The sequence below is a fragment of the Moschus berezovskii genome, chromosome Y (genome assembly GCF_049115385.1).
Source record: "Moschus berezovskii isolate FMDL1 chromosome Y, NW_MosBer_1.0, whole genome shotgun sequence".
Classification (NCBI taxonomy): domain Eukaryota; kingdom Metazoa; phylum Chordata; class Mammalia; order Artiodactyla; family Moschidae; genus Moschus; species Moschus berezovskii.
This window is the reverse complement of record NC_142489.1, coordinates 61,504,996-61,520,972: the sequence shown is the minus strand read 5'-3', so window position 1 is coordinate 61,520,972 and position 15,977 is coordinate 61,504,996.

Genomic DNA, 15,977 nt, shown 5'->3' with positions numbered 1-15,977 from the left:
TTTGGCTATTCGAGGTTTTTTGTATTTCCATACAAATTGTGAGATTGTTTGTTCTAGTTCTGCGAAAAATATCGTTGGTAGCTTGATAGGGATTGCATTGAATGTATAAATTACTTTGGGTAGTATACTCATTTTTACAATATTTATTCTTCCAATCCATGAGCATGGTATATTTCTCCATCTATTAGTGTCCTCTTTGATTGCTTTCAGTAGTGTTTTATAGTTTTCTATGTACAAGGCTTTTGTTTCTTTAGGTAGATATATTTCTAAGTATTTAATTCTTTTCGTTGCAACAGTGAATGGAATAGTTTCCTTAGTTTCTCTTTCTATTTTCTCATTATTAGTGTATAGGAATGCAAGGGATTTCTGTGTGTTGATTTTATATCCTGCAACGTTACTGTAATCATTGATTAGCTCTAGTAGTTTTCTGGTAGAGTCTCTAGGGTTTTCTGTGTAGAGGATCATGTCATCAGCGAACAGTGAAAGTTTTACTTCTTCTTTTCCAATTTGTATTCCTTTTATGTCTTTTTCTGCTCTGATTGCTGTGGCCAAAACTTCCAGAACTAAGTTGAATAGTAGTGGTGAGAGTGGGCACCCTGTCTTGTTCCTGACTTTAGGGGAAATGCTTTCACTTTTTCACCATTGAGGATAATGTTTGCTGTGGGTTTGTCATATATAGCTTTTATTATGTTGAGGTATGTCCCTTCCATTCCCACTTTCTGGAGGGTTTTTATCATAAATGGATGTTGAATTTTGTTAAAGGCTTTCTCTGCATCTATTGAGATAATCATATGATTTTTATTTTTCAGTTTGTTAATGTGGTGTATTGCGTTGATTGATTAGTGGATATTGAAGAATCCTTGCATTCCTGGGATAAAGCCCACTTGGACATGATGTATGATCTTCTTAATATGTTGTTGGATTGTGATTACTAGCATTTTGTTAAGGATTTTTGCATCCATGTCCATCAGTGATATTGGCCTGTAGTTTTCTTTTTTTGTGGGGTCTTTACCAGGTTTTGGGATTAGGGTGATGGTGGCCTCATAGAATGAGTTTGGAAGTTTCCCTTCCTCAGCAATTTTCTGGAAGAGTTTGAGTAGAATAGGTGTTAGCTCTTCTCTAAATTTTTGGTAGAATTCAGCTGTGAAGCCGTCTGCACCTGGGCTTTTGTTTGTTGGAAGTTTCCTGATTACAGCCTCTAGGTCCGTGCTTGTGATGGGTCTGTTCAGATTGTATATTTCTTCCTGGTTCAGTTTTGGAAAGTTGTACTTTTCTAAGAATTTGTCCATTTCTTCCAGGTTTTTCATTTTATTGCCATATAATTGCTGATAGTATTCTCTAATAATCCTTTGTATTTCTGTGTTGTCAGTTGTGATCTCTCCATTTTCATTGCTAATTTTATTGATTTGGTTCTTCTCCCTTTGTTACTTGATAAGTCTGGCTAGTGGTTTGTCAATTTTATTTACCTTCTCAAAGAACCAGCTTTGGCTTTGTTGATTTTTGCTATGGTCTCTTTTGTTTCTTTTGCATTTATCTCTGCCCTAATATTTACAATTTCTTTCCTTCTACTGACCCTGGGGTTCTTCATTTCTTTCTTTTCTAGTTGCTTTAGCTGTAGAGTTAGGTTATTTAGTTGACTTTTTTCTTGTTTCTTGATGTGTGCCTGTATTGCTATGAACTTCCCCCTTAGCACTGCTTTTACAGTGTCCCAGAGGTTTTGGGTTGTTGTGTTTTCATTTTCATTCATTTCTATGCATATTTTGATTTCTCTTTTGATTTCCTCTATGATTTGTTCATTATTCAGCAGCGTGTTGTTCAGCATCCATATTTTGGCATTTTTAATAGTTTTTCTCTTGTAATTGAGATCTAATCTTACTGCATTGTGGTCAGAAAAGATGCATGGAATGATTTCAACTTTTTTGAATGTACCAAGGCTAGATTTATGGCCCAGGATGTGATCTATCCTGGAAAAGGTTCCGTGTGAGCTTGAGAAAAAGGTGAAATTCATTGTTTTGGGGTGAAATGTCCTATAGATATCTATTAGGTCTAACTGGTCTATTGTATCATTTAAAGTTTGTGTTTCCTTGTTAATTTTCTGTTTAGTTGATCTATCCATAGATGTAACTGGGGTATTAAAATCTCCCACTATTATTGCATTATTGTTAATTTCCCCTTTCATACTTGTTAGTAATTGTCTTACATATTGTGGTGCTCCAATGTTGGGTGCATAAATATTTATAAGTGTTATATCTTCATCTTGGATTGATCCTTTGATCATTATGTAGTTTCCTTCTTTGTCTCTTTTCACAGCCTTTGTTTTAAAGTCTATTTTATCTGATATGAGTATTGCTACTCCTGCTTTCTTTTGGTCTCTGCTTGCATGGAATATCTTTTTCCAGCCCTTCAGTTTCAGTCTGTGTGTGTCCCTCATTTTGAGGTGGGTCTCTTGCAGACAACATATATGGGGGTCTTGTTTTTGTATCCATTCAGCCAGCCTTTGTCTTTTGGTTGGGGCATTCAACCCATTTACGTTTAAGGTAATTATTGATAAGTACGATCCCGTAGCCATTTTCTTTATTGCTTTGGGTTCGAGTTTATACACCCTTTCTGTGTTTCCTGTCTAGAAAAGATCTTTTAGCATTTGTTGGAGAGCTGGTTTGGTAATGCTGAGGTCTCTCAGCTTTTGCTTGTCTGTAAAGCTTTTGATTTCTCCTTCATATTTGAATGAGATCCTTGCTGGGTACAGTAGTCTGGGCTGTAGGTTATTTTCTTTCATCACTTTAAGTATGTCTTGCCATTCCCTCCTGGCCTGAAGAGTTTCTGTTGAAATATCAGCTGTTATCCTTATGGGAATCCCCTTGTGTGTTATTTGCTGTTTTTCCCTTGCTGCTTTTAATGTTTGTTCTTTGGGTTTGATCTTTGTTAATTTGATTATTATGTGTCTTGGAGTATTTCGCCTTGGGTTTATCCTGTTGGGGACTCTCTGGGTTTCTTGGACTTGGGTGATTATTTCTTTCCCTATTTGAGGGAAGTTTTCAACTATTATCTCCTCAAGTATTCTTTCATGGTCTTTCTTTTTGTCTTCTTCTTCTGGGATTCCTATGATTCGAATGTTGGAGCGTTTAACATTGTCCCAGAAGTCTCTAATATTGTTCTCATTTCTTTTAATTTGTTTTTCTTTTTTCCTCTCTGTTTCATTTATTTCTACAATTTTATCTTCTAACTCGCTTATCCTGTCTTCTGCCTCTGTTATTCTACTGTTTGTTCCTTCCAGAGTGTTTCTGATCTCATCTATTGCATTATTCATTGCATATTGACTCGTTTTTATTTCCTCTAAGTCCTTATTAAACCTTTCTTCCATCTTCTCAATCTTTTTCTCCTGGTTATTTATCTGTAACTCCATTTTGCTTTCAAGATTTTGAATCATTTTCACCATCAAAATTTGAAATTATTTATCAGGTAGATTTCCTATATCTTCCTCTTTTGTTTGTGTTGATGGACATTTATTTTGTTCCTTTACTTGCTGGGTATTTCTCTGCCTCTTCATCTTGCTTATAATGCTTTGCTTGGGGTGGCCTTTCCCTCTTCTGGCCGTTTGTGTAGTTCTCTTTATTATGTAGTTTCCTCGTTGTGTGTGGGGTTGGACAGGTGACTTGTCAAGGTTCCCTGATTACGGAAGCTTGCGTCGGTGTTCTGGTGGGTGGAGCTGGATTTGTTCTCTCTGGAGTGCAATGAAGTGTCCAGTAATGAGTTATGAGATGTCAGTGGGTTTGGAGTGACTTTGGGCAGCCTGTATATTGAAGTTCAGGGCTAGTTTCCTGTGTTACTGGAGAATGTGCGTGGTATGTCTTGCTCTGGAACTTGTTGACCCTTGGGTGGTGCTTGGTTTTAGTGTAGGTATGGAGACGTATGATGAGCTCCTATCGATTATTGTTCGCTGGAGTCAGGAGTTCTCTGGTGTTCTCAGGATTCAGGCTTAAGCCTCTTGCCTCTGGTTTTTGGTCTTATTTTTGGAGTAGCCTCTAGACGTCTCTATCTGTCATTTCCAAGGTGGTTCCCTTTGTTTTAGCTTCTATTTGCTGGTCTCTTCAGTGTCTAATTTCCGCCCTGATACTAGGGAGTGGGTGGACACTTTTTAAGGCTCAGTTGTTCAGTCCTGTTCTGGGAAGGGAGGAACGCTGCAGACAAATATCTCTGGCGTCTGTGGGGAGTGCTCGCAGCGACATGGCCACACTGGGTTTGCCCCCGCTCACAGCGCGTGTGCTGTCCCAGTCTACACTGCACAGGCTCTAGGTTCCTCTGCCGGGAACTGTCTGAGGCCGGCGCCGGGTTGCATGCACTTCCCAGGTCTGAGCGGCTCAAGTTCATGTTCTCAGGTACTCCACAAAGGCGCAGACTTGGTTGGGCCTGCGTTTTGTGCCTTCCCCGGTCCGAGCAGCTCAGGGGACCAGGTGTTTGGCGAGCGCGGTCTCTAAGACTTATCGCCTCCCCAGTCCCCGCCACTCAGTATTCTGGGTGTACAACTGGCACACCTTCTCAGGGGGATACCGACCGGCCCGAGCCCAAGAAGTCCTGAATAGCAACAAGCCTGTCTGCAGTTTGTATCAGATGCCTTTCTGGGGCTGCGGTTGCCCGCTCCGGCTCTGGCTGCGCTCCCTGCCTGTCTCGGCGGGGGATGGGGGATGGGCCGACTGCAGCCGGCTCGCTCTGCTCAGTCCATTATTCTGTGAGCGGGGCTGGCCGAGTCTTAGGTTAGAGCTTTCCGCCTTTTCGTGGGGAAGCTATCCCGCAGTCTGCTTTGCTCTCCCCTATTCTCTCAAATTGTTCTCGCGGCATTCAAGCCCAGTCCTCTCTCTAAGCAGTTCAGCCGGCTCCTCCATGCCCAGCCCCGGCTTGCTAATGGTGTATGCAGGCGTCTGCGCTGCTTCTCCGCTGGGAGTTACCGTTTGGCGGGTAGTCTGTGGGTTTTAAAAAAATCTTTAAAAAAAGAAGAGGGTTATGTGGCCCTCTGATCTTCCAAGGCTCGCCACAGATTTGCCAGTGAGAGTGTTTCCTGGTGTTTGGAAACTTCTCTCTTTTTAAAGCCTCCCTTCCCGGGACGGAGCTCTGTCCTTACTTCTTTTGTCTCGCTTTTTATCTTTTATGTTTTTTCCTACCTCCTTTCGAAGACAATGGGCTGCTTTTCTGGGTGCCTGACGTCCTCTGCCAGCATTCAGAAGTTGTTTTGTGGACTTTACTCCAAGTTCAAATGTTCTTTTGATGAATTTGTGGAGGAGAGAGTGGTCTCGCCGTCCTATTCCTCCGCCATCTTGTTCCGTCTCCCTCCTCTGCCTTTTCTAGATCCACCTTGAACATCTCGAAATTCATGGTTCCCATGTTACTGATTCATGGCTTGGAAAATTTTAAGGAACACTTTAGTAGACTGTGAGATGAGTGTAATTTTATTGTAGTTCAGCATTTTTTGCCATTGCTTTTCTTTGAGATTGGAGTGAAATCTGATATTTCCCAGTCTTGTGTCCACTGCTGAGTTTTGAAAGTTTGCCAGCATATTGCATGCATCACTGTCACAGCATCGTTTTTCAGGATTTTAAATAGTTCAAATGGAATTCCATCATCTCCAGTATCTTTGTTCATAATGATGCTTCCTAAGGCCCACTAGACTTCACTTTCCAGGATGTCTGGCTCTAGGTGAGTAATTTCGTGATTATCTAGGTCATGAAGTGTTTTTTTTTTTTTTTTCTTTCTGTGCAGTACTTAGGTGTATTCTTGCCATCTCTTCTTAATCTCTTCTGCTTCTGTTAGGTCCCTACCATTTCTGAATGTCTCTGCTGCTTTCCCAGATATCCTACAATTACAATAATAAGTCTTAGAGAATGCTGTTCTGGTATATTGTTTCGGGTCACACAGAGTTCCAGCCCCAGGGTACCACTTCCATTCAGATGCAGACCAAAAGGAGTCACCCAGAGTCATGGCTCAGACACATACAAGTGGAGACATGCCCTGGCTTTGCTGGCACTGTGACTTTGGAGCGCACCACTCCTCCCAGCCCACACATCCCTCCACCCCATGGGTTTGCCTGTGCCCTCACCCATATTCCTCCTCTTGCTCCTGCTCCTTCTATCCTCCTGAACAACCAACCCTAAGAAGCTGTAGTAAGGATATGACTTTGCCCCAGGAGCCAGGAATGCCCTGGATGATTCCACAAGCGACACTTTTCCTCTGATGGTTCTTCCACCTGAGCGGAATTACCCTGCGGAATTACCCTGCGGTAATTTTCACTCCCACAATTCAGCTATACCTGCAGGAAAGCCAACGCCTCCACTGCACGAAGTGGGGCAGTGGAAGCCAATCTCTCGGGGTTCCTGACCTGCATACAGGTTTCTCAAGAGGCAGGTCAGGTGGCCTGGTATTCCCATCTCTTTCAGAATTTTCCACTATTTATTGTGATCCACAGAGTCAAAGGCTTTGGCATAGTCAATGAAGCAGAAATAGATGTTTTTCTGGAACTCTCTTGCTTTCTCCATGATCAAGCATTTGTTGGCAATTTGATCTCTGGTGCCTGTGCCTTTTGTAAAACCTGATTGAACATCTGGGATTGCACGGTTCACATATTTCTGAAGCCTGGTTTCGAGGATTTTGAGCATAACTTTACTAGTGTGTGAGATGAGTGAAATTTTGTGGTAGTTTGAGCATTCTTTGTTATTGCCTTTCTTTGGGATTGGAATGAAGACTGACCTTTTCCAGTCCTGTGGCCACTGCTGAGTTTTCCAAATTTGCTGGCATATTGAGTGAAGCACTTTCACAGCATCATCGGAGCAGCTGTGAAGAGATATCCCATGCCCAAAGTAAGAGAAACCCAAATAAGATGGTAGGTATTTTGAGGGGACATCAGAGAGTAGACACACTGAAATCATGATCACAGGAAACTAGTCGATCTGATCACATGGACTACATACGAATGTGGTCCACTGGAGAAGGCAATGGCAAACCACTTCAGTGTACTTGCCTTGAGGACTCCAGGAACAGCATCAAAGGGCAAAATGATAGGATACTGAATGAGGAATTCCCCAGGTCGGTAGGTGCCCAGTTTGCTACTGTATATCCGTGGAGAAATATCTCTAGATGGAATGAAGGGTTGGAGCAAAAACAAAACCAATACCCAGTTGTGGATGTGTCTGGTTATAGAAGCAAGGTCCGGTGCTGTAAAGAGCAATATTGCATAGGAACCTGGAATGTTAGGTCCGTGAATCAAGGCAAATTGGAAGTGGTCAAACAGGAGATGGCAAGAGTGAACATAGACATTCTAGGAATCAGTGAATGAAAATGGACTGCAATGGGTGAATTTAACTCAGATGACCGTTATATCTAGTACTGTGGGCAGGAATCCCTTAGAAAAAATGGAGTAGCCATCATAGTCAACAAAAGAGTCCGAAATGCAGTACTTGGATGCAATCTTAAAAACGACAGAATGATTTCTGTTCGTTTCCAAGGCAAACCATTCAATATTACAGTAATCCATGCCTATGCCCCAACCAGTAACTCTGAAGAAGCCGAAGTTGAACGGTTCTATGAAGACCTACAAGACCTGATCAACACAAGCATGCCCTAAATGGAAGCTATTTTCATGAGCAACAGTTTCAAAGTGCAAATAGGGGAGACAGGTGTTTCAGTAGCTGAAGACCCAGTGGTTCTTATGAAATATAGAGCTTTCCATATTTCTTACAGGAAAAGCTCATTTCTGATCTTCAACTGTGAAATATAGAGAAGCCCTACTTCCATGAAGGAGGATTAACTGAGATTTTTATTCAGGAAATACAGAGAATTCTGTATTTCAGGGTGAAAATTGATTCTCTTGATATATGTTTGAGCAATACCAAGAATTCCATATCTCTTGAAGAAAGAGTGGTGGGCAGATTTTCATTTGCAAAATAGAGATGATTTCAATTCCATAACGATTCTCTGTATCTTAAGAAAACCAATGCCGTCGACGGGAAGATGGCGGAGGAATAGGACAGGGCGGCCACTTTCCCCCCAACAAAATCAACAAAAGAACATTTGAACGCTGAGTAAATCCCACGAAAAATCTTCTGAATACCGGCAGAGGACATCAGGCACTCAGAAAAGCAGCCCATAGTCGTTGAAAGGAGGTAGGAAATAGATAAAAAGATAAAAAGAGAGACAAAAGAGGGAGGGACGGAGCTCCCTCCCGGGAAGGGAGGCTTAAAAAAAAAAAAAAAAAGAGAGAGAAGTTTCCAAACACCTGGAAACACTGGCGAGTGGATCCTCAGAGGGCCGCATAACTGGGAGACAAAAGACATAAATAATTAAAACTCACAGACTAAGTGCCCAGAGGAAACTCTCAGCGGAGAAGTGGCGCAGACTCCCGCGCCCCTCACTAGCAGGCGGGGGCTGGGCAGGGAGGCGCTGGCAACAGCGCTCAGAGAGAGAGCCAGCGGCGGCGGCACTTAGAGGGAGAGCAGGCGCCCGCCCTTGGAGGGAGAGCCGGCGCCCGCGCGTAGAGGGAGAGCCGGCGCCCGCGCTTGGAGGGAGAGCCGGGCTTGGGCGCCCCAGCCCCCGCCGACGCGGGCGGGGAGGGCAGCCAGCGCCGGGGTGGGGGCAGCCGCGGCCCCAGAGAGGCTTCCCGTGCCAAGCTGCAGGCAAGCTTCCTTGCTGGCCAGGACTTCTTGGGTTCGGGCCGGTCGATATCCACCTGAGAAACTGCACCGGTTGTACTCCCAGAAAACCGAGCGGCGGGGACCGGGAAGGCGATAAGTCGCAGCGACTGCGCTCGCCAAACGCCTAGTCACCTGAGCTGCTAGGACCGGGGAAGGCACAAAACGCAGGCTCAGCCAAGTCTGCCTTTGTCGAGTACCCGAGGACCTGAACCTGAGCCAATCAGACCTGGGAAGTGCATGCAACCCAGCGCCAGCCGCGGACAGCTTGCAGCAGAGCAAACTAAAGCCTAAGCAGCATAAACAGGGAAAGCACACACGCCTCGAGCGGGAGCATTCCCAGTGTAGCCAAGACACCGCGAGCACTCCACACAGACGCCAGGGGTATTTGTTAGTTGTTCCTCCCTCCCTACAGCAGGACAGAATAGGAGAGCCTGGGGAAAAAAAAAAAGTGTCCACCACCGCATCCTGGAGTCAGGACGGTAATTAGACACTGAGGAGACCAGAAAACAGAAGAGGGAGAAACCTTGAGCCTCCTGCAAGAATAAGACTGAAAACCAGAGGCAGAGGCTTAAGGCCAAATCCTGAGAACACCAGAGATCTCCGGTTCCAGAGAACATTAATTGATAGGTACTCATCAAAAGCCTCCATACATACACTGAAACCAGGCACCACCCAAGGGTCAACAAGTTTCAGTGAAAGACATACTACGCAAGCTATCCAGCAACACAGGAGAATAGCACTGAACTTCAATATACAGGCTGCCCAAAGCCACCCCAAACCCACGGACATCTCAAACTCATTATTGGACACTTCCTTGCACTCCAGAGAGAAGAAATCCAGTTCCACCCACCAGAACATCTACTCAAGCTTCCCTAACCAGGGAACCTTGGCAAGTCACCCATCCAACCCCACACATAACGAGGCAACTACATAATAAAGAGAACTCCACAGACTGTCAGAAGACAGAAAGGCCACCCGAACACAGCAATATAAGCCAGATGAAGAGGCAGAGAAATACCCAGCAAGTAAAGGAACAGGATAAATGCCCACCAACACAAACAAAAGAGGAAGATATAGGGAACCTACCCGATAAAGAATTTCGAATTTTAATTGTGAAAATGATTCAAAATCTGGAAAGCAAAATGGAGTTACAGATAAATAAACTGGAGAAAAGGATGGAGAAGATGGAAGAAATGTTCAATAAAGAATTAGAGGAAATAAAAAAGAGTCAATATACAATGAATAATACAATAGACGAGATCAAAAACACTCTCGAGGGCACAAACAGTAGAATAACGGAGGCAGAAGACAGGATAAGCGAGCTAGAAGATAGAGTTGTAGAAATAAATGAAACAGAGACGGAAAAAGTAAAACGAATTAAAAGAAATGAGCACAATATTAGAGACATATGGGACAATATTAAACGCCCCAACATTCGAATCATAGGAGTCCCAGAAGAAGAAGACAAAAAGAAAGACCATGAGAGAATACTCGAGGAGATAATAGTTGAAAATTTCCCTAAAATGGGGAAGGAAATAATCACCCAAGTCCAAGAAACACAGAGAGTCCCTAACAGGATAAACCCAAGGCGAAATACCCCAAGGCACATATTAATCAAATTAACAAAGCTCAAACACAAAGAAAAAATATTACAAGCAGCAAGGGAAAAACAACAAATAACACACAAGGGGATCCCCATAAGGATAACAGCTGATCTTTCAGCAGAAACTCTTCAGGCCAGGAGGGAATGGCAAGACATATTTAAAGTGATGAAAGAAAATAACCTACAGCCCAGATTACTATACCCAGCAAGGATCTCATTCAAATGTGAAGGAGAAATCAAAAGCTTTACAGACAAGCAAAAGCTGAGAGAATTCAGCATCACCAAACCAGCTCTCCAACAAATACTAAAGGATCTTCTCTAGACTGGAAACACAGAAAGGGTATATAAACTTGAACCCAAACAATAATGAAAATGGCAACAGGATCATACTTATCAATAATCACCTTAAACGTAAATGGGTTGAATGCCCCAACCAAAAGACAAAGGCTGGTTGAATGGATACAAAAACAAGACCCCCTTATATGTTGTCTACAAGAGACCCACCTCAAATCGAGGGACACATACAGACTGAAAGTGAAGGGCTGGAAAAAGATATTCCACGCAAATAGAGACCAAAAGAAAGCAGGAGTAGCAATACTCATATCAGATAAAATTGATTTTAAAACAAAGGCTGTGAAAAGAGACAAAGAAGGAAACTACATAATGATCAAAGGATCAATCCAAGATGAAGATATAACAATTCTAAATATTTATGCACCCAACATTGGAGCACCGCAATATGTAAAACAATTACTAACAATTATGAAAGGGGAAATTAACAATAACACAATAATAGTGGGAGACTTTAATACCCCACTTACATCTATGGATAGATCAACTAAACAGAAAATTAACAAAGAAACACAAACTTTAAATGATACAATAGACCAGTTAGACCTAATAGATATCTATAGGACATTTCACCCCAAAACAATGAACTTCACCTTTTTCTCAAGCGCACACGGAACCTTTTCCAGGATAGATCACATCCTGGGCCATAAATCCAGCCTTGGTAAATTCAAAAAAATTGAAATCATTCCAAGCATCTTTTCTGACCACAATGCAGTAAGACTAGATCTCAATTACGGGAGAAAAACTATTAAAAATGCCAACATATGGAGGCTGAACAACACGCTGCTGAATAATGAACAAATCATAGAAGAAATCAAAAGAGAAATTAAAATATGCATAGAAATGAATGAAAATGAAAACACAACAACCCAAAACCTCTGGGACACTGTAAAAGCAGTGCTAAGGGGGAAGTTCATAGCAATACAGGCACACCTCAAGAAACAAGAAAAAAGTCAACTAAATAACCTAACTCTACATCTAAAGAAACTAGAAAAGGAAGAAATGGAGAACCCCAGGGTTAGCAGAAGGAAAGAAATCATAAAAATTAGGGCAGAGATAAATGCAAAAGAAACAAAAGAGACCATAGCAAAAATCAACAAAGCCAAAAGCTGGTTCTTTGAGAAGGTAAATAAAATTGACAAACCACTAGCCAGACTTATCAAGAAAGAAAGGGAGAAGAACCAAATCAATAAAATTAGAAATGAAAAGGGAGAAATCACAACTGACAACACAGAAATACAAAGGATTATTAGAGAATACTATCAGCAATTATATGGCAATAAAATGAATAACTTGGAAGAAATGGACAAATTCCTGGAAAAGTACACCTTGCCAAAACTGAACCAGGAAGAAATAGAAAATCTGAACAGACCCATCACAAGCACGGAAATAGAGGAAGTAATCGGAAAGCTTCCAGCAAACAAAAGCCCAGGTCCAGACGGCTTCACAGCTGAATTCTACCAAAAATTTAGTGAAGACCTAACACCTATTCTACTCAAACTCTTCCAGAAAATTGCTGAGGAAGGAAAACTTCCAAACTCATTCTACGAGGCCATTATCACCCTAATCCCAAAACCTGGTAAAGATCCCACAAAAAAAGAAAACTACAGGCCAATATCACTGATGAACATAGATGCAAAAATCCTTAACAAAAGTCTAGCAATCAGAATCCAACAACATATTAAAAAGATCATACATCATGACCAAGTGGGCTTTATCCCAGGAATGCAAGGATTCTTCAATATCCGCAAATCAATCAACGTAATACACCACATTAAAAAACTGAAAAATAAAAATCATATGATTATCTCAATAGATGCAGAGAAAGCCTTTGACAAAATACAACATCCATTTATGATAAAAACTCTCCAGAAAGTGGGAATAGAAGGGACATATCTCAACATAATAAAAGCTATATACGACAAACCCATAGCAAACATTATCCTCAATGGTGAAAAACTGAAAGCATTTCCCCTAAAGTCAGGAACAAGACAAGGGTGCCCACTCTCACCACTACTATTCAACATAGTTCTGGAAGTTTTGGCTACAGCAATCAGAGCAGAAAAAGACATAAAAGGAATACAAATTGGAAAAGAAGAAGTAAAACTTTCACTGTTCGCTGATGACATGATCCTCTACACAGAAAACCCTAAAGACTCTACCAGAAAACTACTAGAGCTAATCAATGAATACAGTAAAGTTGCAGGATAGAAAATCAACACACAGAAATCCCTTGCATTCCTATACACTAATAATGAGAAAATAGAAAGAGACATTAAGGAAACTATTCCATTCACTGCTGCAACGAAAAGAATTAAATACTTAGGAATATATCTACCTAAGGAAACAAAAGACTTGTACATAGAAAACTACAAAACACTAGTGAAAGTAATCAAAGAGGACACTAATAGATGGAGAAATATACCGTGTTCGTGGATTGGAAGAATAAATATTGTGAAAATGAGTATACTACCCAAAGTAATTTATACATTCAATGCAATCCCTATCAAGCTACCAACGATATTTTTCACAGAATTAGAACAAATAATCTCACAGTTTGTATGGAAATACAAAAAACCTCGAATAGCCAAAGCAATCTTGAAGAAGAAAAATGGAACTGGAGGAATTAACCTGCCAGACTTCAGGCTCTACTACAAAGCCACAGTCATCAAGACAGTATGGTACTGGCATAAAGACAGAAATATAGATCAATGGAAGAAAATAGAAAGCCCAGAGATAAACCCACGCACCTATGGACACCTTATCTTTGACAAAGGAGGCAAGAATATAAAATGGACAAAAGACAGTCTCTTTAACAAGTGGTGCTGGGAAAACTGGTCAGCCACTTGTAAAAGAATGAAATTAGAACACTTCCTAACACCATACACAAAAATAAACTCAAAATGGATTAGAGAGCTAAATGTAAGGCCAGATATTATAAAACTCCTGGAGGAGAACGTAGGCAAAACACTCTCTGACATAAATCACAGCAGGATCCTCCATGACCCACCTCCCAGAATATTGGAAATAAAAGCAAAAATAAACAAATGGGACCTAATTAAAATCAAAAGTTTCTGCACAGCAAAAGAAACTCTAAGCAAGGTGAAAAGACAGCCTTCAGAATGGGAGAAAATAATAGCAAATGAAGCAACTGATACAGGATTAATCTCCAAAATATACAAGCAGCTCCTGCAGCTCAATTCCAGAAAACTAAGTGACCCAATCAAAAAATGGGCCAAAGAACTAAACAGACATTTCTCCAAAGAAGACATAAAGATGGCTAACAAGCACATGAAAAAATGCTCAACATCCCTCATAATCAGAGAAATGCAAATCAAAACCACAATGAGATATCATTTCACACCAGTCAGAATGGCTGCTATCCAAAAGTCTACATGCAATAAATGCTGGAGAGGGTGTGGAGAGAAAGGAACCCTCTTACACTGTTGGTGGGAATGCAAACCAGTACAGCCACTTTGGAGAACAGTGTGGAGATTCCTCAAAAAACTGGAAATAGAACTGCCATATGATCCAGCAATTGCACTCCTGGGCATACACACCGAGGAAACCAGAATTGAAAGAGACACATGTACGCCAATGTTCATTGCAGCACTGTTTATAATAGCCAGGGCATGGAAGCAACCTAGATGTCCATCTGCAGATGAATGGATAAGAAAGCTTTGGTACATATACACAATGGAGTATTTTTCAGCCATCAAGAAAAATGCATTTGAATCAGTTTTAATGAGGTGGATGAAATTGGAGCCAGTTATACAGAGTGAAGTAAGCCAGAAAGAAAAACATCAATATAGTATACTGACGCATATATATGGAATTTAGAAAGATGGAAACCTGAAACCTGTGTACGAGACTGCAAAAGAGACATAGACATATAGAACAGTCTTTGGGACTCTGTGGGAGAGGGTGAAGGTGGGATGATTGGGGAGAATGGCATTGTAGCATGTATATTAGCATATGTGACCAGTCCAGGTTCGACGCATGATGCAGGATGCCTGGGGCTGGTGCACGGGAATGACATGGGGGGAGGATATGGGGAGGAGGGAGGTGGGAGGGGGGTTCGGGAGGGAGAGCACATGTACACCCGGGGCGGATTCATGTCAATGTATCGCAAAACCAACCAATATATTAATGAAAGGTAATTTGCCTCCAATAAAATAAATTAAAATTAAAAAAAAAAAAGAAAACCAATGCCAATGTTTTCATATGTTAAATATAGATAGTTCCATATTTCATTTAGAAAATCACCACCCAGATTTTCGTATATGATATATGGAGAACTCCACATTTGGGGTATGAAAATATCGTGATACAGGATGCTTGGGGCTGGTGCACTGGGGTGACACATGGGATGACATGGGGAGGGAGGTAGGAGGGGGATTCAAGATAGGGAACACATTTAGACCCGGGGGAGATTCATGCCAATGTATGGCAAAACCAATAAAATAATGTAAAGTAATTAGCCTCCAATTAAAATTTAAGAAAATTAAAAAATAATATGATAAAAAAAGATTAAAAAAGAAAGAAAACCAATGCCAAGGTTTTCATATGTGAAATATAAAGGATTCCATATTTCATTTAAGAATATCACCACCCAGATTTTCTTATATGATATACAGAGAAATCCACATTTTGGGTACGAAAAATAGCATCCAGATGTTTATAACGTGAAATGCCAGAAAATTCAATGTATTATGGACTAAAAGCAGCATCAAGGTTTTCACATGTAACATATACAGAGTTTGATATTTAATTGAGTAAAATTGTCACCATGATTTTTTCAGATGTGAAATATACAGAATTCCATATTGTATGTAGGACTATGACTGCACTGATTTTGGTGTCTGAAATGTACAGAATCCTAGATTTCGTGTGGAAATGATTTTTCATATGTGATGTACATAAATTTCAGTCTTCATCTATGAAAATTTTAGCAGATATTTTTGTATGTGATGTAGAGAGTATTTATATCTCATGTAAATACTATGTGGTCAGATTTCAAATGTGAAATATGGAGAATTCCACATTTTAGGGCATTTTCCTATAGGAAATATAGAGAATGTTTTCCATGGTTTTTGCGATAATACCTGGGACATGATTTCCATATGTCATACATGAAAAAATTCATATTTCTTGCCTGATAATCAGGTCACACATTTCTATAGGATACATGGAGACTTTTCATATTTCATTATGAAGGGCTATCTCCAGATTTCTATATGAGAATTATAGAAAATTACATATTTGTGTCAGAAAATAATAATACAGATTTTTTTTTATTATGAAATATCAGAATTTCATATGGCAAGGAAATATATATATGTATATAT